Genomic DNA, 23,036 nt, shown 5'->3' on the forward strand with positions numbered 1-23,036 from the left:
ATTTTAATGAACGTCTTGATTTCTATGTCTGATATTTAAAATAATTTTTAGAAACTTTCAAGTTTTTGATGATTTTCTTGAAGCTTTTCTTTATTCATGAGAGATACAGAGAGGCAGAGACATAGGTAGAGGGAGAAGCAGGTTCTCTGCGGGGAGCCCAATGTGGGACTCATTCCCCGACCTGGGATCATGCCCTGAGTGGAAGGCAGATGCTCAACCACTGAGCCACCCAGGCGTCCCAAGTCGTTGGTGCTTTCAAAGCTTCAGTGGCAGTAGTGCCAAGGTTTTGTGTGGACATTACTTTCCTTCCCCCTAGTGTAAATGCCTGACTGTTCCTGTATGTATGAGTATAATGTATTATCAGTATAGACATAAGTATCAGGTCATGATCTTGAGGTCCTGGGATGAAGTCCCCATCTGCCTTCCCTTCCCCCACTTGTCCATGTGACCACGCAGGCATGCTCACTCTCAAAATCTTTTTTTTTTTTTTAAGGGCTATTCTTCCACTGAATTGCTTTTGTAACTTTGATCAAAATCAGCTAATCACATTTGTATGGGTCTATTTCCAGGTTCCCTATTTCAAGTTCCATTGGTCTGTGTGTCTGGATATTGACTTGCTATTGTATTGATTGCTGTAGGTATCGATAAGCCTTAAAAATGGATAGTATCTTTCATCCAATTCGATGTATCTTTTCTCATTTTTTTTAACCATTTTAAGTCCTTTGTGTTTCCACATACATTTTAACATAAACTTGTAAACATGTACATCAAAATCTTCTTGGGATTTTAATCGGGCTTACATTGAATCTGTAGATCAAGGAACTGACATCTTTAACACGCTGGGCATTCCAGACCATGAATACTATGTATGTTTCTCCATTTACGCTTATCGCGTTTAGGTCTTACTTTCTATCAGTACTTGTACTTTTCATTAGACAGATCCTATGCGTGTTTTATAGGATGCACAAACTTCTTGAATCTGTAAAATTGTCTTTCACAAAATTTGAAAAATCTTTGGGCATTATTTCTTAAGATATATATATATTGCACTAACCTCTTCTCTCCTTCTGGGATGTCATTGGCATGAATGTTAGAGCTATTGATATTATGCCACAATTGTTAGAGACTCTGTTCGTTCTTTTAGCATTTTTTTTCTTTTTACAGGTTGAATTTATATTTTTCTACCTTCAAAATTGGTTTTCTGACATAGAATTGTAATCCTTATTCTGTAACTCTGTGGCAGAGAGTACTGTTTCTGATTCTTTCGTTTGTGGTGAGTTCTTCTTTCTAGTCCTTTTGCTCAGTGCAGAGTGGCGAAAAACGAGTTGTACTGGAAAAAGGAAGAAAAAACAAAACAAAATACAAGCAGGGGTATCTTCTGGTTCTATATACTGCAAATCCCTCAACTCCCCATGAAGCTTTCCAGAGCTGCTTGGCCAAGAACTTACTCTTCCTCTGTCCTTCCAGCTGGTCTTCTGGGGGAGGAGCCTACTGTGCTGATTGTCAGGTGTGTGCACCTGCTGGAGACACTCCGCCTCCTGCCAGGTGCGGGGCTCAGTGGGAGCTATTTATCCTGTGAGGCCTTTGTTCCCTGGCGGCCCTGCCCTGTCCCAGGCATAGGGTAACGCCAGGAGGGACAACAACACTGGCCACTGCCAGCTGTCCTGCTCTGGAGTCAGCTCCCCCGGGAACTACCGCAGGCTCCCAGTCCGCACCGGCCTGGATGCTCCAGGGGTGGGGGGCGCGGACCTGCCCAGCTCGGGGGCGCCGGGTGACAGGAGCGTCCTCGCTGTCCTGTGCCCTCTCCGCCTCCGCCTGTCCCGGGGGGAGCGCGGATCCTGGGCTGTGTCTGTTCAGAGCCCTGGGATCTGGGGCCTGCGCCACTGGAACCGCACCCCAGGGCCATGGCTCCGGAAGGCAGCAGGGCGCAGCCCCTCCACCTGGAGCCACCACCTGAGCTGCTCCCGAGGCCCCGCCGGGCACGCGCCCCGGCCCTTCACCAAGACCGGCCCACAGTGTGCGGGTGCTCTCCCCAGGGCCCCCTCCTCTGTCAGTGACCCGGGGACCTGGGGGCTCCACTGCCCCACCTGCGGCTCTGCCCAAGTTTCTTGCCGAGGTCCTTTCCCTCGGAGAACACTCCGATGCACATTGTCCAAGTTCCTGCTTCTCCGGGGCTGGGCTCCCCTGTCCCGGAGGCTTTCGCTGCCCGCTTAGCCCAGCTCTGCGCGGGGCCCCTCCCCCACTCGATTCTTTGTTCTTTTATTTTTTCCACCTTCCTACCTTGTTAGAAGCCCAAACTCTTCTCTCTGCAGCGTTCCAGCTCTTCTCTCTTTAAATCTCAGGTTTTCAGGACGATTTGAAAGTTATCTAGGTACATTGGGCTAGCTTGCCCTGCCCCCTAAGATGGGAAATTTTATATGATATGTATTTTATTGAACTTTTTTTTCAGTTGAGGAGCCCTGAAAATAAACACATGTAGTGAACCTCCTGAATGGTATAGCTGGAGTTAAGAATGATCTTTGGAGTCAAATAGGGTTGAGTTTAAAGCTGTTTTACTACTTGCTATGCCCTTGGCCTCTCTGGCCTACAATGGGAAGGGAATTCATTCATTCATTCATTCATTCATTCATTCATTCACTACTGGGTTATCCTGACATACACATGAGAAAACATTCAATGATTTCTCTTGCAGGGTAAATGTGTACAAAGTAAACTGACTGTCATGTGACCTACTCAGCGATGATGCAGTCTGTTCTTGCTTTGGTTCATCTCAGATCAATCATTTTCAGCCAAAATGAATAATTGTGGCTGTAACATAGATGCTGTACTTAAGTGGTTTGCACCTTATTTACCCTAGCGATGGACTATTTACCTATTTCTATCTATAGAGATGCCTATATCTTTGACTTCAGTAAGAAACCTGTGTTTATGTCCTAAGGACAAAAAGAGAGAGTCTTATTATTCTTGAGCTAAAGCTAGATGAAATCAACGCCAGATTTGCTCAGGGACGTGTAGGTTTTATACCTATACGTATATAACTATTTTTAAAAAAGCCTTTGTTATTGAAATCTGTGCAAGAGGGAGAAATTAAGCCTTTTTTTTTTGTGAGCCATGAACTCTAGGACCTTCTTACGAATTCTTTTCATAGAAAAAAATAAATTATGACATCTTATAAATATAATAAGTAAATATATGAGATTATCAGATGGACAATATCTAACCCGGGGCTCACCCAGCAGAAAGTTCACTAAATGTTTTTTCCCTTCTGCCCTTTCTCTTCAGTGTATACAGTATATTAAATAGGAAGAAGAATAAAAGTTAAGAGAAGGAAATAAGAATATGAAATTGAAGAGGCATTTGAATAAAAACAGGGAATAGAGAGCATCATAGAAAGCCTGGCTAGAGCTCTGTGATTACATGTGTAAGATGAGGAGATTCCGCCTATGGTGAGATCTTTCTGAGGAAACCATTGATTGTTTGCTAACCTATGTCACATAGCCAGGGGAATATTATCTGAACTATACATTATATCTATATCTGCTTAATTCTCACAATCTGAATGTTTTAATTGCAAAATATCCCGACTAAAGTATTATTAATACTCTACGGTACCACTGTCACGTTTCTTCTCTGAAGTAAAACTGCCTTGTAGAGAGAAACTGCCAGTCCTTCTCTCCATACACTGTCAGAGAAGAGATCAGCAGGAAATGAGAGGGCCGAGAAGATGGTGAGAGAAAGAGACTCCCAGGCCACAAAATCCAAAGAGCTGCTTCATTTGGGAATCTTGGCAAGTCCAATTCTCCTTGACTTGTGTGTCTGAGGTGCCTCATACTAGTTCTGGCCGTGAAAGAGGTGTGGAGATAAATGCTTGTCCATTCGAGGTGACACCAAAAAGAGGAACCAAGAGAAGAAAATATAACACTATCTACTTCAGTTGAGCCTTTTAACATTAATGGGCCACCTGCCAAATACCTACACTCTCATTCAATTGTAAATTAAGACAGATTCCAGGAAATTCCATTGACCTGAGATTTTGCTCTTAGCCATTTTAACCTATCTAGCCTAATCAGTTAAAGAAATTAAAACTAATAAAGACATATGATGTGATGAGCACTGTTATATGCAACTGGTAAATTATTGAACACTATATCTGAAACTAATGATGTATTATTATATGTTGGCTAATTGAATTTAAACTAAAAAAAATTTTAAAAATTTCTTTAAAATTTTAAGAAAGACGTCACTAGAAACAAACTTGTGTGTGTGTGTGTGTGTGTGTGTGTGTGTGTGTGTGTGTATGATTTTATTTGCTTATTAATGAGAGGCCCAGAGAGAGGCTGAGACATAGGCAGAGGGAGAAGCAGGCTCCCCGCAAGGAGCCCGATGTGGGACTCGATCCTGGATCCCGGGATCGTGCCCTCAGCTGAAGGCAGACGCTCAACTGCTGAACCACCCAGGCATCCCTGATTTAGATATATTTTTGTTCAAATGTCTACTACTATCACTGATAATAGAGTTACAGCACTTAACAAGGTAGCTCATAGATCCACCTCTTTCTTCTAGGGTTTACATTTTGATGGACGTTTATTTCTTGAGGATTTTTTTTCCTTTTAAACAGTCAGTATGAGGCAATTTATTATCGACTCACCTAGTTCTATGTATAACTGTAGCTGTCCATTTAGACGGATTTGCAAATTACTATTAAATGTTAGAGGGCCTACGTAAAAATTAATAAGTAAATAAGTAGTGTTGACCTGTGAGAACGTCCTCGGGACAGAGTGCCCCATGAGGCAGTTAGTTACATAATTATATTCATATGCATTTCACTGTCATTGGATCATGTACCAGATTAATTAGATTAGTAATGTTATTGAAGGTGTTGCTCTGCTTTCATTGATTATTTTTAGATGATATATGTGAGATATCAATTTAATCCATTATCACATAAATTCCATGTTTGTTTATAAGAGGACAGTCACAGAAAAAGGTTTATCAAGGCTGTTACACTCCTTTAAAACTTGGAAACTTTGAAGAATGCGACTACATATTACTAAGCAAAAGTACTTTAAAAAGAGGAAGTACTCAGAGAAAGGAATCTTAAACTAACTTTCCCAAGTTTGCAAACCATTTCCCCCAGATTTACATTATTTTAACTTTTAGGATGAATTCAGTGTTTTTGCATGAGTACTGCATGTTAAAATGGGAATTCAAAAGTTCTTAAAAATTACTCCAAATTACTGAAGTGTAATCATTTTCAACAACTGTGAATGTCAAGCTAGTAGAATACCTTCATTTATGCCTGTATACACCTGGATGGATAAATGGATGGATAGATACATAAATAAATGGTGGATGGAAAGAGGAACAAATTGAATTACGCTACAATTAAGTAAATATTAAATGTAACTATACCTGAACTCATCAAAAAATGAAATAGGAATTAAGCTGACAGTGTTGGACTTTCAATGTTTCATCAATACACATTTACTAATACTTAAAATACTCCTGTGATTAAGAATAAAGGTTAAAACATATTGAGATAGCTAAAATTTTAAATTTCATTCTTAGATAGTATCAATTGAATCCTGCCATTTAAGATGAAAGTAAAGCATTTGTACTCACCTCTTCTCTTTCAGATTTTGTACCTTTTTCTATTTTGTAAACATGCATTCTCTTCTGTAATCATAATCTATTTTATTTTATTTTTTTTTGTATTTAGATGGATTCACTGCTCTTCCCCATTCATTTTACAATATTCATAGTATTTAAGGAGTTTTTAAAAAGTCATCTCTGAGTTGGCTGGATTTCATCGTCATATTGTTGGTTTTTTTTTTTTTTTGTATGCCTTTTATTTTCTTTTCAAGATTTTATTTGTCTATTTGAGAGAGTAGAGAATATAAGTGGGGAGGATGGGCAGAGGAAGAGGAAGAAGCAGACTCCCCGCTGAGCAGAGAGCCAAGGTACAGGTGGGTGGTTCAACTCCAGGACCCAAGCCAGGATGAGTGAGAATCATGACCTGAGCCAAAGGCAGACTTAACCAACTGAGCCACCCAGGTACCCCTTTTGTATGCCTTCTCAATTAAGGCTCATGGATGATGTATTTCTGAGAATTCTGTTTGCTTTTAAAATTTTCTAATTACCTATGTTTGTTTGTTTGTTTGTTTGTTTTTTGTCTTGTTTTTTATTTCTGAGAGGATACCCGGAGCACTCACTACCCTGTAAGACAGAGATGTACATACTGAAATTCCTGCCCTGGAAAACTTGAAAGTTGACCAGCCAACCATCTATCGTACAATGACAGTTAAGCCCCAGATTTTGTATGAGTTCTCAGAAGAGGAAGAGTTTGGGCAAAAGTACAGAGATGGGAAACAATCATGCAGAGGTACTATCAGAGTTTTGACATTGTGGGAGCACGTGGTAAGATAAAACAGGATCACAGAAAGTCAGAGAAAGAGACATGGCCTGGCCCTTGAAGGCCCTGAAACCCAAACTTTGCTTGTGGGAACACTATAATAAAACTATGTCAGTCAATTCCTACTCCACTCCTACCATCACACTCTGCTGTGTGGTTCAAAATCTCACTGTCTTGGGATGCCTGGGTGGCTGGGCGGTTTAGTGTCTCCCTTTGGCTCAGGGCGTCTCCCCCTGCCTATGTCTCTGCCCCCCCCCTCTCTCTCATGAATAAATGAATAAATCTTAAAAAAAGAAATCCCACTGTCTTTTGGCATGGAGTATCACACTTGTCTTTTCTTCATAGCATTTTTGAGTTGGCTTTATCACAAAGTTGACTTTCTCAGCAATGGCTCTTTTAGAACACACGTGTTCCCTGAAAAAACATTTGACACACATTTGACAATGTCTGCCAGGTGCTTTTGAACTTGAAAACAACTTGGCTACAAAGAATATCTCAGGTTCACACCTTCTTTCTTTCAATACCTGCAGATACTACTATACTAATTTCAAGCAATAGATTTTGCTTTATGGATTGGTGAGGCCAGCGTAATGTTAAGCCCTTACAAGGGACCTGCTCCTTCTCCTAGGGTACCTGAAGAATTTTGTTTCTCTTCGGAAATATATAAAACTGGGATTTATAAATTTCTGTAAGTTGTAATCTCATTTGTTTCCTGAAAAAATATGTACCCTTTTCTTTGTGGTTTCAGTTCTTCCTGTATTCTATGGATATTATATCTCGAATAATTGATTTATTTGTTAACCTCTTTGTTATGTATCAGCATGTAGCTTTTCTTTTTTTACTCATTGTCTCCTAATTAATTATATATCTCTTCCCTTTACATTTACCTCAAATCAATATGCCAGTTTTTCACTTTGAAATCTTTCTCCTTTCGGGTTCTAACTTGTATATTTGTCCCATTTTGACCTTATTTAGAGTCTTTGTTTTTCCCTCCGCTCTCAGTTATCCATTTTCGTAACTTTGCATTGACTTGTCATCGTGTCCTCGAGCTCTTGTTTTGGGGAATATAGTTGCTTAAAACCTATGGCATGAAGAACTCTCATGCCATTGTTCTTCTGTTCCTTGGGTTACGTTTAATTTCAAACTGGGGGTTTTTCCTTTATTCTGTCCTGTTTTGTTTTACTCCGTGTGTTAATATAGTTAATGGGCCTCACCCCTCCCCTCCCCCGCCCCATTACTCTTATTCAATTTGGAATTTGTATTCTTACCTCACCATATTTCATTCTGGGTGTGAATTTACTCTGACATGCTTTGCTTTTGTCTTGCTGTGGTAGGTGAAATATTCACTCTCCCTGCCTCTGGAAGAAGATGTCCACTCCCCCAATCCCTAGAGCCTCTGAATATGTTACTTTAAGTGTCAAAAGAGCCTTCACAGAAGGGAGTAAGTTAAGGATTTTGAGAGAGAAATATTATTCTGGATTGCCTGTGTGGGGCTGATATAATAAAAAGAATCCTTAGCAGAGGGGAGTTAAGAAAAAAATAGAATAGCGATGTGCGATGGAACCATATCAGTCTTCTGGCCTCTGAAACTGCATGTGAGATAATAAATTTTGATTTTAAGCCACTAATTTCTTCTACTTTACTGTAGCAGACATAGGGAATTAACAAAGTAAAGGATGTTTAGAACAATTCTTCCTTAGATCTGGACATAATCTGAGCCATTTTACTTTTGGGTGGAATTCTTTCTTTTTTTTTTTTTTTTTCTTCCTAAATGTATTCACTCTTAATTTCATGAATCTCCTTAGTCACTAGTCTGGTCAAGGAAATATTTGTGGTTATTTCATTGATTGTTTTGTTTTGTTTTGTTTTAATCTCTGATTGCCAGTCCCTTCCTGGTGCTCTGCTCTGTAGGCGTGTATTGGAAGCGGCTTGACTTCTATCCCTGGCAATGAATTCTGTCCTATGTTCCTACCACGCTTTGCTTCCCCATTCCTCTGAAGTGGAAACTAAACGAAAATGACAGCTCCCTGCTAGTATAAATAATGGTATAAGTATCAGTCTTGCAATGGTCCCCTTAAAGAATGAGATTATAGGATCATGGCTTATATGCTTATTTAATTTATAATATGTTGACTAATTGTTCTTCAGCATGGTTGCAGAAGACATTTTAGATCATGAAGATTCGTTTTTTTTTTAAACCCGTATCCTTATAATCATGTGTATAGTTTGACCTAACTTTTACCAATGTGGTACATGTAAAATAGTATCTAATTTTTGTTTTTACTGCCCTGCGAGGCCTGGAGTCTCTGCTGACCTGAGAAGCCTGATGCCTTGCTGCCCTGCTAGGCCTCAGCCCTGCTGCGCTGTTGCCCTGCGAGGCCTGAAGCCCCGCTGACCTGAGACGCCAGCTGCACCTGCTGCCCTGCTAACCCTGCAGGCCTGGGAGGCCTGCTGGCCTACTGCTCTGCAAAGCCTCCAAGCCTGCTGCCCTGCGAAGCCTGCTGCCCTGCTGCCCTGCAAGGCCTGCTACGTGGCTGACCTGATTTGCCTGCTGCCCTGCTGCCCTGTGAGGCCTGTTGCCATGCTGCCCTGAGAGACCTGCTGCCCTGCTGCCATATGGGGCCTCTGCCCTGCTGCCCTGCGAGGCTTGTAGCCGTTCTGCGTGCTGCCATGTGATCCTGCTGTCCTACTACCCTGCGAGGCATGCAGCCCCTTACCTGATAAACCTGCAGCCCTACAGCCCTGCGAAGCCTGTAGCCATGTTGCCCTGCTGCCCTGTGAGGCCTCTGGACTGCTATCCTACAAAGCCTGCAGCCCTGCTGCCCTGAGAGACCTGCTGACCTGATGCCATGTGAGGCCTCTGCCATGCTGCCATGCAAGGCCTGCAACCCTGTGCCTTGCAAGGCCTGCTGCATTATTAACCTGAGATGCCTCCTGCCCTGCTGCCCTGCAATGGCTACAGCACTGCTGTCGTGTGAGGCCTCTGCTTGGCTGTCCTACAAGCCCTGCAGCCCTGTTGCCCGGAGAGGCCTGCTGCCCTGCTGCCCTGCAAGGCCTGCAGCCTTGCTGCCCTGAGACGATGATACCCTGCAGCTCTGCGAGCCCTTAGCCATGCTGCCCTGCTACCATGTGAGGCCTGCTGCCTTGTTTTTATGTGAGGCCTCTTGCTTTTATGTGAGGCCTCTGCCCTGATGCCCTGCGAGGCCTGCAGCCCTCCTGCCCTGCTGGCATGTGAGGCCTGCTACACTGCTGCCCTGAGACGTCTGCAGCCCTGCTGCCGTGCTGCCCTGCAAGGCCTGCTTCCTGGCTGACCTGAGACGCCTCCGGCCCTGCTTCCCTGCGATGCCTGTAGCACTGCTGCCATGTGAAGACTCTGCCTGGTTGTCCTACAAGGCCTGCAGCCCTGTTACCGGGCTGCCATGTGATGCTTGCAGGCCTGCTGCCCTGAGACGCCTGCTGCCCTGCTACCCTGTGAGGCCTGCAGCCCTGCTGCCATGTGAGGCCTGCTGCCTGCTGTCCTGCAAGGCTTGTGGCCCTGTTGCCCTGCTGCCCTGCGAGGCCTGCAGCGTTGCTGCCCTGAGAGGCCTGCTGTCCTGCTGCCCTACAAGGCTTGCTCCCCGACTGACCTGAGACGCCTGATGCCCGGCTGCCCTGTGAGGCCTGCAGCCTTGCTGTACTGAAACGCCTGGTGTCCTAGTGCCCTGCGAGGCTTGCAGCCCTGTTGCCCTGTGTCTTGTGAGGCCTCAGCCCTGCTGCCCTGCGAGGCCTGCAGCCCTCCTGCCCTGCTGCCATGAGATGGATTAGAGGCTATTTGACCAAGAGGAAGAGCAGAATTGGCGCTGGATGTCCCCTTCCGTCCTGCCCCAGGGTTGACTGCTCCAGATGCCTGTTAGCAAATGCAACCTGGTATGGATGCATTAACCCTATCCATGGGGATTGCAGGCCCCACAAAGATCTGTGGGCATGTAGTGGTAGCCGTCAGTGGTGAGCCACTGGGGACTGCAGGCCCCATAGACGTCTGAGGGCCTGTAGTGGTAGCAGGGACTGCAGACCCCACAAAGTCTGTGGGACTGTAAGTGGTAGCAGGCACTGCAGGCCCCACAAAGGTCTGTGGGCCTATAGTGGTAGCAGGGACTGCAGGCCCCACAAAGGTCTGTGGGCCTGTAGTGGTATCCATGAGGGGTGGGCCACTGGGGACTCCAGGCCCGACAAAGGTCTGTGGGCCAGGAGTGTTAGCCGTGAGTGGTGGGTAACTGGGGACTGCAGGCCCCCAAACCGTCTGTGGGCCTGTAGTGGTAGCAAGGACGGCAGACCCCACAAAGGTTTGTGGGCCTGTAGCGGTAGCCAGGAGTGGTGGGCCACTGGGGACAGCAGGCCCCACAGACGTCTGTGGACCTGCAGTGGTAGCAGGGACTGCAGACCCCACAAAGGTCTGTGGGGTTGTAGTGGTAGCAGGGACTGCAGGCCCCACAAAGGTCTGTGGGCCTTTAGTGGTATCCATGAGTGGTGGGCCAATGGGGACCCCAGGACCGACAAAGGTCTGTGGGCCTCCAGTGTTAGCCATGAGTGGTGGGCCGCTGGGTACTGCATACCACACAAAGGCCTGTGGGTCTGTAGTGTTAGCCATGAAGGGTGGGCCACTGGGGACCGCTGACCCCACAAAGGCCTGTGGGCATGTAGTGTTAGCCATGAGTGGTGGGAAACTGGGGACTGCAGACCCTACAAAGGTCTGTGGGCCTCCAGTGTTAGCCGTGAGTGGTGTGCCACTGTGGACTGAAGGCCCCACAAAGACCCGTGGGCCTGTAGTGTTAGCCATGATGGGTGGGCCACTGGGAACTGCAGGTTCCACAATGGTCTGTGGCATGTAGTGGTAGACGAGAGTGGTGGACCACGGGGGACCGAGGCCCCAAAACGGTCTGTGGGCCTGCAGTGTTAGCCGTGAAGGGTGGGCCACTGGGGACTGAAGGCCCCACAAAGGCCTGTGGGCCTGTTGTGTTAGCCATGAAGGGTGGGCCACTGGGGACCGAAGGCCCCACAAAGGCCTGTGGGCCTGCAGTGTTAGCTGTGAGGGGTGGGCCACTGGGGACTGCAGGCCCCACAAAGGTCTGTGGGCCTGTAGTGTTAGCCATGAGGGGTGGGTCACTGGGGACCGCAGGCCCCACAAAGGTCTGTGGGCCTGTAGTGGTAGCCATGAGGGGTGGGTCACTGGGGACTGTAAGCCCCACAAAGGTCTGTGGGCCTGTAGTGTTAGCCATGAGGGGTGGGTCACTGGGGACCGCAGGCCTCACAAAGGTCTGTGGGCCTGTAGTGTTAGCCGTAGGGGTGGGTCACTGGGGACTGTGAGCCCCACCAAGGCCTGTGGGCCCGTAGTAGCAGCTGTGAGTGATGAGCTGGTGTTCCCAGTCAGACCTCCAAAGCCACTCGTGGTAGAATGAGGAGTGTGGAGAATACCTGGTGGCTACCCAAGGCCGTCTGCTTGTTGCCAGTGGTGCCAAAAGCAGAGCCCGGGAAAGCTGCCTGCATTGTGCTGCCTCCGGGGGGGTGAGTTAATGGAGTGGCCAGGCCGACAGCCTGTGTTGGGGCTACTGTTGTTCCCAACACGTAGGAATTGTTAGGCTGTTGCCCACTGTGACGTCCAATTGTGGGCTGAGAGGCGATTCCTGCGTTAGGGTGCTTAGAACCGGGGGCCTGGATGCTGGCTGACTTTTGAGGTAAACTGGTAGAGCCGTGGGCCAAGGCAGTGCTGCTACTGGGTGGTGCGTTGCCAGAACCTGGAAGTGCCTTGTAAAATGACAAATGGTTCTTCCGGGACCTGGGGGGGGTCTGGAAGATGACAGCCCAGGAGGGAGATGTGGTATCCACGGCATCGGGGTCCCAGTGAGCGTTGGGGTTTGCACAGGTGCTGCCTGCTGGGGTGGTGGTGGCTCCAGAACTGAGGTTGGGCAAGCCAGTGGCAATAGGAGCACCGGGAAGAAAAGCTGTTTGCTGCCTCCCAGCAAGAGTCCCCTGTGTGGGCTGAGGGGTGATGTGGAGGCCGAAGACTTGATGACGTGGGGTGGGGCCGGGGCCACCGATGTCGGTGCACTGGTGCATGCTGCGACTTTCGCAGGGCACCTCTGCGTCACACTGCCGCGGCCCCGGGCACACGGAGGACAGCTCATCCTGCGGTGTGGGGGCGCGCTGAGGACAGCCCGGGAAGCAGGCGCAGTGTCCACGTCCACGACAGCAGGATGTGAAATCGGCTTGGGGGTCAGAGTAGATGACTTTGCTGCCATGGTAGAAGTCGGCTTAGAGGGGCCAGGCTGGACTCCGACGACGGAGCCCTCTGTGGAGTGGCCTGGAAGAGGGGTTGTCAGGAAGAGCGGGGCAGAGTCTACACACACAGGGCTTGGGGATGCTTTTGTGCAGGAGGCGGGTGTAAGGAGGCCGAGGTGGTAGGAGGTGTGGGGCGGCCAGAGGGAGCTGTCCTGGGCGGCCTGGTGGAAGAGGAGCTCCCTGAAGCGGAGTTTCCCCGATGGCTCTGGAACTAAGGGGAGGAAGAGAATCAGCAGGAACAGCAAGAGGAGGAGATTGAGGAAGGACACGTCCTGGTTCCCGACCACCGCGTTGTGTTGGGGAGCACGGAGGCACAGATAGGATCGGGGCTTGGCAGGAGGGTCAGCCCCGTCGGTGGGAGGCACCCGGACGTGGGAAGCGTGAGCGGCCGGAGGCGGAGAGCCTGCGTCCCCGAGGCCAGTGGGGAGGAAGGGGCAGGCTGAGCGGCCCGCGGTCGGCCAGGGTCTGTGCTCTGTCCTTCCAGGTGTCGTCCCCCGGACACTCGGTGTTCTGCAAGGGGCCCAGGTCCTTGTCGGTGGCAACGCAAGGAAGCTTAGGGGGTGGGGGCAAGTCCCCGCGACCCCACAGCAGTGGTAGCGGCGGCGGCAGCGGCAGGCTAGGGCCATGCCTAGTTTCCTCTGGCGGTGCCCGCTGCTGGCAGATGCTGCTGGGAGCCGGCCCCGGGATGAGACGCCTGAGGGCTCCCCAGCCTGTACGTCCTTCCTCCAGGCGTCCCGCACGCTCTGGACGGGCTGATGCTTTTCAGTCTCCGCCTCCTCCGCGGATGTGTCCTGCGGCAAGGGGCAGCGTGGGGTTGGGGCCGAGAGCACCGCCGCGTCCCTGTCGGGCTTCCCGAGGACATCTCCCAGGGGACCGCATGAAGAGGTGGCCACGCGGCCTTCAGAGGAGGACATCAGAGACATCTGGGTGCTGTCCCACGGGCGCTCTCCTGAGGGGACAGGACGTGGTGCAGAGTTGCAGGGCTGGCTGGTGGGGGCTGAGAATGCCACTGGTCTCCGGGGGCTCCGATGACAACTGTGTATCCCCTCGGCTCTGGGGGCGGCCACTCCCACCATCCGGCCCTTTGGTCTCTACAGGAGCCTCCGTCTCTCCTCCGGGGTGCTCTGGGACCTCCTCCTCCGTGCCCTGTGGGCTCGAAAGGGGGAGGGGAGGGGATGGTACCTGACTCGCAGCCCTGGCTACCTGTGCAGGTAGTGAAGGCAGGAGAGCGAACCTGCGCACGGAGGAGGGATCCTCACAGTCCCCGAGGGCCGGAACATCAGGGAACTGCGCGCAGACAGCACACGTCCACCCGGGGGGGTTCCCCCAGCTCACCGCGGGGAGGAGGCCCAGAGGGGGCACCGGCCTGGGGGAGCGGGTACCGCCTCCTGGGCTCCGCGTGGCAGCGAGCTGGTACAGGCCTGCGATCCGCTGGGATGCCCTGCGCTCAGAGCAGGGGGCAGGTGCAGGGGCGGCAGGGTGGTGGCGGCCCGGATGGGCGGTGTCACAGGCAGGAGTGACCAGCGGGCGAGGGCGGGGCAGGGGCCGGCGGCGGGGAGGGCGAAGGAACTTAGAAAATAAATGGCCCATGTAGGGCTAGCTGTGCGCAGGGTTGGGGGTGGGAGCGTAAGACCTTGGAGAGGGTCTCCAAGGCGTCTGACTCCTCTCCAGGTCAAGCACACAGGGAGCCTCTGAGCGGTGCACCCAGGTGCTAACGCATCACAAAGCCGCCCACATGGTCCCGTGCAGCCCCGCCCTGCTGCCCTGCTGCCCTGCTGCCCTGCTGCCCTGCGAGGCCTGCTGCACCACTGCCCTGCGAGGCCTGCAGTCCAGCCACCAGTGTCACCCGCCAGGCCGTTGACGTTTCTGAGCAGACACTGGACCCTGACCTGACTGGATGCTGCCTCCTGTGACCCCCCTCACTGGCTGGCAAGTTCTTTTCTTTATGGGAATTTGCCAAAACAACATTTACAACTTACACTGCTACTTGGGTCACGGAGATCGTAGTGGCATAGCTGGGTCGAACCCAGCCTGACTGTTCCCAGAGCTCTTACTCAGGAGTGTGTGTTATCATTTTCTTAAAATTAATTTTTACTTTTCGTAGTTCTTAGGGTACTTAGCACGGTGCTGTACTTACTCAAGCACTGCCCAATATTAGGTATTCTTTTGTTTGATTCGTAAATTGATCAGAGACCATGCTGGGCTCTGATCTTAGAAGACAGAAGTCATGGACCAGCAGTCGTCAGCATAGCATCATCCCACATTCATAATTCAGCCTTGCAGCTCCGATGTGGTCTTTGGTCTCCTTTGCAGGATCCAAATGTGTAAGATCCTATGTAAAGATTTTATGTAAATCTATAAGATTATATTGTAGATAAATTGTAATCTACCTGAAAGGAATGCACCAGTGGATTGTTGCATATGGATTAGAAGCTGGTTTCTCTGGCCTCTAGGACGATGTCTAGTAAGGCATCTCATTCATGTCTAGAAAGCAAATACAGCATTTATTGTAAGTTAATAGTGGAGCAATGTAATGAATGGATTAAAGTAAGATCCTTATCGGTCATTATGAGTATGCCAACCAGGTTCACCCTTCACCTCACCCATATGGTTGGCACCCATATGTAATTCGAGAAATTCTTATGCCCAAGAGAGGAGACATACTCTTGGGCATCTGACAAGGGAAACATGTATTATTGCCTAGGAGCTGGAAGCTTCAGCATGTAAGGAAGATTTTAAAAATCCTGGCCAAACACGTGGCTTTACCTAGTTTGAATCTTGTTTCTTTGGCTTACATCATTGAAGTGTTTTCTCTCTCACAGGGCTGATGTTGCCTTTCAGGAATATGACATGCAGAAGTTTCAGAACCAAGAATCCTACTGACCAGTAAGAAAGATATATTTACATTTTAAAATGTCATATATTTATTTTTATATTTAAAATAGCACTGGACATAATTCATATGTACAAAGGTAGTTTTAGCGTTCTGTTGAAGACATTCCTCTTATGCATGTTAGAGCGAATTTGACTTCCATCCCCAACACATTTTGAGGTTGGTAGGACACAGAAGGTTTCAACCAGACTCAGGTTGTTTGAAAAAAAAGGAGAAATGTTATGAGCCCTTTCTAACCTCTCTAGGAGCAGAAATGATTTACAGCTATGACATTGAGCCATAATTCTTTGATATCATTTGGGAAGAGTTCAAGAAGGCACAATTTCTTGATTTTGTTTGTTTGAACAAAAATAGCAAGGTGTGGAGTTTCCTCAAAGAGTTAAAAATAGACCTGCCCTATGACCCAGCAATTGCACTGCTAAGGATTTACCCCAAAGATACAGATGCAATGAAACGTCGGGACACCTGCACCCCGATGTTTCTAGCAGCAATGTCCACAATAGCCAAACTGTGGAAGGAGCCTCGGTGTCCTTCGAAAGATGAATGGATAAAGATGTGGTTTATGTATACAATGGGATATTCCTCAGCCATTAGAAACGACAAATACCCACCATTTGCTTCGACGTGGATGGAACTGGAGGGTATTATGCTGAGTGAAATAAGTCAATCGGAGAAGGACAAACAGTGTATGTTCTCATTCATTTGGGGAATATAAATAATAGTGAAAGGGAATATAAGGGAAGGGAGAAGAAATGTGTGGGAAATATCAGAAAGGGAGACAGAACATGAAGACTCCTAACTCTGGGAAATGAACTAGGGGTGGTGGAAGGGGAGGAGGGCGGGGGGTGGGGGTGAATGCGTGACGGGCACTGGGGGGTGGGCACTTGACGGGATGAGTACTGGGTGTTTTTCTGTATGTTGGTAAATTGAACACCAATAAAAAATAAATTTATTTAAAAAAATATAGCAAGCTTGTACAAATTTTGGGCCCAGATTTCTTATAGGAACTCTGAAAAAGGTGATCATGTCAGACGTATGTGAAAACAATAAATTACTTTCATATTATTTCCATCTTTTTTTTCTCAAGGAGGGAAATTTAAATATATAAGAGTTATTAGTACTTCAGGACAATAAAAGGAAATTTGGACAAGGATATCCCAGAAAAATCTACCTCTTCATTTTTCTTGTCAAATGAGAGAGGAGGGACAAGGTGCTTTGTTGAAATAAAGACCATTCTCTTATTTGTCCTTGTAAGTCAAAATAATAGTAGGTGACAAGTGGTAATTCTGAGATAATTTGGCTTGGCAGAAGCAAACATGTTGAGACAGAATTTGTCAAGGCAAAATATTTTTTTAATGATTAATTTAGTCATTAATAAAAATATTTTAATAATAACAGCAATTTATAGTTGCCAGGAAGATTACCTCTCGTCTGACAGTTTTTAAAGTGCAATCTCTGATTACAGCAAAGGAAGCCATGGGCGGGCAGCCTTGACGGAATTTATAGTAGTGACAGTGAACCATAGCTAACAACCTGTGTTTGACCACTCATCCCCTGTTCCCTCGTCTTCCTCACCAACAATCCATTGTAATTCATACAGAGTTAATACGGAGGGCAGACTGAAGGATCCATGGAGCTCCTTAAATGAACTTTTATTCCCTAAAATACCTTTTGTCCCCTTGTTTACAGCCCCTCTTCTCTCTTCTCTTTATTATAACCAAGGCTCAGCAGAAGCAAACTGGCTTTGTGCAGCCCCTTCTTAGGTGGTCTTTTCTTGATCATTTTATCACTCCTACATTTCACTTTTTGCCATCTAGAAATGTATCAAAACCTTTCTGTGGTGGATGACTTCCCCAGTCTCTTGGTGTTGATTGCTTTAATTTTCGAATTTCTACACTTTGTAAAATATGCTGTCAAAAGGAACAGAAAGTAAATATGTTTTTCTGGTCTGCCATCTTGAACTGAAAATACGTGTTGATTTTAGCACTCAGCATTCCCATGGGTGGGGGGGGACCTCAGAATTCACAGATGTAACATTCAAGACTTCAACTTTTCTTGAGAAATCCCTAAGGATTTAGCATGTAGTAATTTCTTTTTTTCTTTTTTTTTTTTTTTTAAAGATTAGTTATTCATTCATGAGAGACATAGAAAGAGAGGCAGGGACACAGGCAGTGGGAGGAGAAGCAGGCTCCATGCAAGGAGCCCAATGTGGGACTTGATCACGGGAATCTGGGATCACGCCCTGAGCCAAAGCCAAACACTCAACTGCTGAGCCACCCAGTCGTCCCAGGATGTAGTAATTTCTAATGGGAAAATACCTGTTTTCATGATAAAATGAGATAATGAACATGAAAATCCTTTGTAAAGTTTAAAGCTCTATAACAATGTTTTTTATTATTTTTTGCTATTTCACTGTGCCTGATGTTGTTTAGGCGAGAAAATGCCTTCTGGTTTTACTGTTTCAAAAAATAGACCGTATTTTTCAGTAGCTCAATGAAAATGACATTGTTCTTCAAGGGTAGGAGTAAAGACACAAATGTTCCTTGACACGTATCACTTTATAATATTTTCAGCAACTAAGTTACTCATGTATTCCCCCTTCCAGGTTTGTTGAGGACCTACCACCAACCAGATGCTTTATATTAGGTGTTGGAAACATTTTCCAGGTTTTAAATATTTTAGGCTCTTTGGGCCATGCACAGTTTCTGTAGCTTCTTCTCCTTCTTAACAACTTCTCAAAATTTAAGAACCATAATTATCTCGTAGATCCTACAAGAATAGGCTGAGAACCTAGTTTGACCAGGGGACCGTTATTTGCTAACCCCTGCCCTACACCTTCACTGATTAGAAGGCACATCTTTTATTATTATTATTATTATTATTAATTATTATTATTTATTTATTTATTCATGAGAGACACAGAGAGAGAGGCGGAGACATAGGCAGAGGGAGAAGAAGGCTCCCAGCAGGTAGCCTGATATGAGACTTGATCCCAGGACCCCGGGATCACAACCTGAGCCAAAGGCAGATGCTCAACATCTGAGCCACCCAGGTGTCCCAGAAGGTCATCTTTAGAAATTCACTTCTTTAAACCAGTCATCGGTTTTCCTGATCTTGTCTTTACTCCCCTTCAGTCTCTAATAACATGGCATCCAGAGAGCTTCTATTAAAACATAGTTCAAATCGTATCACTTAAATCTCTTTAGTTGCTCACTCAAGGCAAAAACCGAAGTCCTCAAAATGCCCCTACAGCCTTAGCAATCTAGGCCTCCCAACTTCCTTTCTGAGTTCATTTCTTTTTTCTCTACACTTTGCTCACTTTGGCCTCCGCACACTGAGACTCTTTCTGTTCCTTGACTATTCCAGGTACGTTCTTGCCTCTCTGCATGTAACATTCAGTCCACAGATATGTACATTGCTGACCTGCCCATCCTGGCAGGACAATTATAGTGTTTATCAAGCTTTTACATTAGTAGACTCAGTTTTTGTGATTCAATGTTATAGAAAGGATTAAATTATACTCCTTTTTATTTTATTGCATATGATGTCGTTTGGAAAATCTTTGAAATCTCTAAAACCTGGAGGCAATCAACATAGTAAATTATGAGATAATCTGTAGCTCCTGGAACTTTTGGTAGTAGCTCCTGAGAGCAAAGGAAAATAGTCACAGGAATTGTCAGTTGTTATTTGGAGCTTTAATTTCAGAAATCCTAGATTCGTACATTGGGAAGGGACCTTAGAAATTTTACCCCTTCTTCCATCCCCAACACATTTTGAGGTAGGTAGGACACAGAAGGTTTCAACCAGACTCACGTTCTGTTTGAAAAAAAGGAGAAATGCAGAAGCCAGCTAGTGGCCCCACCTGACAGCAGACCACAGCCAGCACCGACTCGAGAGCCCACCCAGCAGCCCCACCTGAACATGTAGTGCAGCCAGCAGGTCCTCTTAACCATGGTGCCCAACTAGTGGTAACTCCCCTGACCTCAGAGTATGAGCCTTGCCCAAATTTAACCAAAAGGGTGAAAGATCTATACACTGAAATACATTATATGTAGTTAGCAATACTATATTGTATAGATGGAAGTTGTTAAGAGAGTAAATCTTGAAAGGCCTCATCATAAAAAAAAAGTTATGTAACGTGCTGGACGTGTTAACTAACACTGCTGTGGTAATCATCTGCCATATATACTTCTGTCAATTTATCATGTTGTATGTCTTAAACATGTAATGTAACATGTCAGTTACACTTAAACTAGAAAAAAATTTTAACACACAAGAATTTCTATTTCTCTCCCTCTCATAAACACACACACACACACACACACACACACACATACACACACACCCCAGTCCTCAGCCCTGCTCCTAATCAACTGCTTTAATCAGATCCTAGATTATCCAGGATAATCTCCCATAGGTAAAGCCAACTGAATAAATATTTCAATCACATCTGCAAACTCCCTTCACAGCAATGCCCAGATTAGTGTTTGAATAACTGGAGATGTAGTTTAGCCAAGCAGACACATCAAAAAGAAAAAAAGAAACTATCATATCACCTTCTTAACATATACATATATATATGTATGTATGTATGTATATATATATGAGGTTTAAAAAGATTATTTAAATTCAGAAATAATAGCCATTCATTCAATACCTCTGCTATCATAACAGAAGTTAAACGCTAAAAGCCAGGCAAACCTCGGATTTTTTTTCTTGTCAAAGAACAAAGATGTTTTAACAGGCAAAAAACATTTATGATTAATATCATTTTCCCCTAGACAAAAGTAAGAAGTCATCAAAAAATAGTCAAACATAGCTATTTACAATGTATTGCTTTGCTTTCCAAAGGAAAGCATTAGCTTCCATATGGCTCATAAGTCAGCCTCAACATGACCAAGGACCAGAGTTAGGAAAATATGGGGCATCATAAATGACACAGTGTCTGAGACGCCAGAAGTGGTCATATTTTATTATGATTCAAAACAAAACAACTCCAGTCCCATGCCTTGAAGGGGACAGAGGTTAGAAAAACATTGGCAGTTGTTTTATGATCTTCCAGCTTTGGAAATGGAGGTCCCTTAGGACAAGCAAAGCCCCTTTATCTGCCTGAATTGAGGACTGACCGTATTTTATCATGGTGCAAGAGGTTGATTCCAGTTGTGTGATGGCATACATCCTCTCTGCTGGAGTTGAACACTGTGGTTCACAAGGGCCAGGATTCCTTCTCCTCCTTTTTCTTTTTTTTTTTTTTAAGATTTTGTTTATTTTATTTATTCATGAGAGACACACACACAGAGAGGCAGAGACATGTGCAGATGGAAAAGCAGGCTCCCTCCGGGGAGTCCGATGCAGGCCTCCATCCCAGGACCCTGGGATCATGACCTGAGCCAAAGGCAGACGCTCAACCACTGTGCCACCCAGGAGCCCCACTCCTTCTCCTTCTTTTCTTTTTTTTTACCTTCTCCTTCTTACCCCGAGCCTGCAGTGGCTCAGTACACTTCCCTCAAGTGACTGTTCTCTGCAAGCCATAATCATCTTTTCTTGTCTTCTTAACACTTCATATTAAAAGCTGCCTAGTGACTTGTGTGAATCTCTAGCATCAGAATGAAAGGAGCAAGAAGAACCTCAAAGGATCCTAAAGAAGAGATATTACCAAGGAATCAAGATTCCCATAGTAGATTCCCCCACTACCACCGCTAGAAATAAGGAGCAGGACCAGACAAGGAATAAGTATTTCTTACTGGCCACAGGAGTGAGCCTACAAGATTCATAGGAAAGATGGTAAAGAACTTACAGTCCTGGACTTACGGAGAAAAGAGGCCACAAGGAGCTTGAGAGGTCAAAGGTGATTGGGATCACTCAATGGGCAGCTAGGAGAGTGTTGGTGGCACAGCAGGCCTATGTAGATAGCAGCCGCAGGACATGTTTTACACAGCATCCTGGAGGAGATGGTAGGGAGCAGAACCACACAGTAGAAGCACATAGAATGGCATAAATTGTATGTAAAATAACCTTCCTATGGGGTCTCCCAGAAAGACTGGAAAGGAGAAAGCGAAGGTCCAAGTGAAGGCACCTGCTGAGCCTTGAGCTCGCTGCTGTCTCAGTACTACTGGAGGTGATAGGAAGGACCTATCATCCTTTTGGATCTCAGTTCTATAATTTTTGCACAATGAGCTTTCAGACCTTTTTCAAGTATTCCTTTTTCCAGGCCAGGTCTGACTTAAAAGTTGGACTGTGTCCAGGGTCAGAATGGGTCCAATGTAGAAACCAGGCTGGGTCTGCCTTAGAAACCAGATACCATGTCCAGTGTGAGGCCTTAGGTGAGTAAAATTTTGTCATTAGGCTGAACAACGGTTAACCTTACCAAAGATAATCTTGGATTACAATTGGCCACAGTGGAGACAATTTAACCCACCTAAGTTTATCCATGTACAAGAAGCCCTAAAGACAAGGGGGTCTTAGCCAAGTGCTCATCATGAGGGGTAGAGGGAAAGTTATTTTTCTTCCTCTACAGTTTCTAGTGATGATGATGGGACCTGCTGGGACACCTCACTGTCTCTAGAGCCTACAGGCAGAATTCTGGGAAAACTGGCTGAAGTCAGTAAAGAGTGAGAATTCTTACCAAAATCAGCTCTCCCAGGTCTCTGTGAGTGGTGCCTGGTCAAGAGGGGAAGGTAAAATTTTACTTAGTCCCTTTCTTTCCAAATACGATTGGCAGGCAAAAACATTGGTAAGAGTTACAGCTCTCAAGTGTGCCTTGTGAATTTGCTTTTGGGTACCATTTGTCGTCGATCCATTCTCTCCCGGGACAGCCATGGCCTTCTTATTTGTCACACTTTGTATCCTAAGGACTTGACTTGCCAACCGTCGGGTTGGGGGGCTGCAAATATATAGCGGGCTGAAAGGGGGATTGCATCCCAACTGGGGTCCTACTGACTCCTACTGACTGTTGCCAGCTAGCGTAACAGAAAATTCACAACCGCCTAACTGCTTCATTTTCACTAGGAATGAAGGAATTCTAAGGGTTAAAAATTATGTCTAGTCTATGCAACTGAAATGACGAGAAATAATAAGAGGAATAATCTTTATCGGGGAAAGAGGACACATTTGGCGAAGAAAAGGTCTGAGCAACAGAGATACATTTTTGCTAAAGGAGATGAAAGTAATTGTGTCCTGAAGTCTGAGTGGTTGTTTCAGAATGGAAAGAGGAGGTAAAGGGCAAACAAATGAGATGCAGGAAGTTGAGCAGGGAGGATGGGGAAGAAAGGCACCCGAGAGAGACAGAATTTCACCTGTGTGGCCAAGTCAGCTAAAAACGCAATGAATTCATGATAGTGGGTTTTTAAAATAAGCTTCAATAAATAGTTTACTTATGTGAAACTAAGAATTTCCTTTCATCTGCTTAAAGGACAA

This window comes from Vulpes vulpes, chromosome 12 (genome assembly GCF_048418805.1).
Source record: "Vulpes vulpes isolate BD-2025 chromosome 12, VulVul3, whole genome shotgun sequence".
NCBI lineage: Eukaryota > Metazoa > Chordata > Mammalia > Carnivora > Canidae > Vulpes > Vulpes vulpes.